Source organism: Apteryx rowi, unplaced genomic scaffold (genome assembly GCF_003343035.1).
Source record: "Apteryx rowi isolate R43461 unplaced genomic scaffold, aptRow1 scaffold_19, whole genome shotgun sequence".
NCBI lineage: Eukaryota > Metazoa > Chordata > Aves > Apterygiformes > Apterygidae > Apteryx > Apteryx rowi.
In genome coordinates, this window is record NW_020448196.1 from 903,852 (window position 1) to 906,380 (window position 2,529).

A 2,529-nucleotide genomic window follows, 5' to 3' on the forward strand; every position below is an offset into this window, starting at 1 on the left:
TTTATCTTCTACAGAAAATGCCAGTTGACTACAGACAGTGGAAACGTGGATTCCCCATTTGAGACTTAAAGCCACTCTGTAGTCTCCACATTTTGGTAGTGAGGGAAAGCCTTTAATTTCCTCCTGCTTCCCCAATCTGAACTATAAATCACTATCCAAAGTACATTAGATAAATTTTCATAGAAAAATTAACAGCTTCTAAACGATACTAAATCTAGCAACTTTTTTTTAATATTGTCGTAGTAACTGACATCATTTCAGTAGTTTTGCCTTTAGAAACATAAGTCATTCAATGACTAAATATCACCTTTTTTGTACTTAACATTATTCATTGAGATCTTGTGAAGCAGCCAAAAAAACAAGAGTATGACAGAAGAAAGCACCCTGTCCAAGAGACAGGGGAACAAATGCATTAACAGAAGTCTGATGATGCTTCGTTCTCTACCACAATCAAAGAGAGGTTCTCTCATGAATTGGAAGTCTCCTAAAAGCAGTTAAAACAAACAAATAAAAAAGGCAATAGAAACAGAAGTTACTTGCTCTCCTGTTGCTTACAGGATCTCCCTATACTTCCATTGCAYGCTGCTTTACTGTGGGAAACGACTGGCCAGACTGCATCATCATCAGGCACTGCTGGGAGCAGGTTATCTGACTGGGCATGTGAATGGGACAGTAGGGAGGCCTGGTAACACCACATTGATTTCTATGCTCTATATGTATTCTTGAAAAGATGCTCAACATATATAAATGCATACATGAAAATTACCAATATGAAAAAAGGCCACTTAACTCCTACGGAGAATGGGGCACTTAAAAGGTGACATCATATCAGTAAAGCAGTTTCTTTCACTGTTGGACATTGATATGCAAAATTAACAGAAAATCACATCTGAAAGGCTAAGATAACACATTTGCAAATAAAATACTAAAATCTCCAACAGATTAGCTTTCTTTTATGTGCTCAGGAGAACAAATTCAAGTCTGCATAAGAAATAGTGTTTATTGTGGAAAGAACTGGGGAGTGTTTTCACAGCTTCAATAAAGAATTTAATGCAAAACTGACATTTTATAGAAAAAGCTTGCACTGAAACTTTAATTCCTAATTTATTAATGTAATTTCTCAAAAGATGTGTATACATGTGTAAAAGACAATTGTGTTTAGTAATACTGATGTGTAATGTTCATAAAAAATTGAATAGACACCAATTACTTTAATGATATCTCTACTGAGACTATACTGGTTGATTTTTATTTTTTTTAATACAGAAAGTTAATAATCTGAGACATGCAAACACTGGTCATGTTTAAAAAAATCTTAATAACCCATGATCAAGACATTCTAAGGCTGGAATGCAAACACTTGAGCATGTTACACTCTCCACCCCTCATTTGGTTTTCTTGGTAGCACAGAAAAAATGCAAATGCTTGCAAGCATATAAGCCTGTTTGCAATGAATATGTTTTTTAGGATTTAAAAGTGAACTTTCACAACATCTTTCAGCAAGTTTTGCCATTTTACGTCCTCTTATGATATTCCACAAAATTAGTCATTAACTCATACATCAATTGAGCATACATAGAAAGAACAAGAGATTTACTCTTGCTTACAAGAGATATAGACAAAGGCTCAGCAACTTTTTTGCTTTCACTGCTCCATCTCAAAAAAAAAAAAAAAGTAGTTATCTAGATGAGGATCTGTGTCACTTAACAGCAATGGCCTTTTGCATTTGGGGATTGCAAATATATACTTGAATTTTATGCATGGAAAGTGTGGCAAGGATTTTGAAGAATTAGATCTTCAAAGCTTAGTTTGTGTGAAACTAAAAGAATTTTTGCTAATAATCATCAATGATAGCTCAAAGTTGCATGAGATCATTTCTAATTGCAAGGCAATCTAAATACATTTCTTTAAGAGTTCTTTTTGTTAACATCAGCTTCTTGTTAACATCAGCTGACAGTTTTTCAAAAACTTCTGCAATATTTGATGTATTTTCACTTGGATAACACAGATCCTGAAAGGTTTTATAACTCCTGATGAACCAGAAATTTCACTGTCCTTTGTAATAAGTGCAATTCTAATTTTAAAGGCAGGTTATGACTGGAAACAATTTTATTCAGATACTGTAATTTAATCTGGACCTGTGGTATTATCATATCACTTAGTAGTCAGACGATTATGTGATGAGTGTTAAAATTATGCAACATGAACTATGGAAACCTGTTAATGATCATTATTGTATTGAAGTGCTCCCCCTCCTTTTTTCTTCTCTTAGAAATAATGTCTAAAGTTTTTCTGATGAGTTGCCACCTTGCACTACAGCACCCTCCCTGAATTTGCCATCTTTGGTTACTCTAGAAGAGTTGGGACTAGCATCATCTAATATGTCAAGGCAAATAGTATTTTATTAATGCACATTAGCAGATCTCACTAACTTGTTGATAGCTTCAAAATACAGGTGGTGAGTGGGAAGGAATATAGGCATCTGCCTCAGAAGTGTAATGTCCTGCATAACAAAGGATAGAATATGCA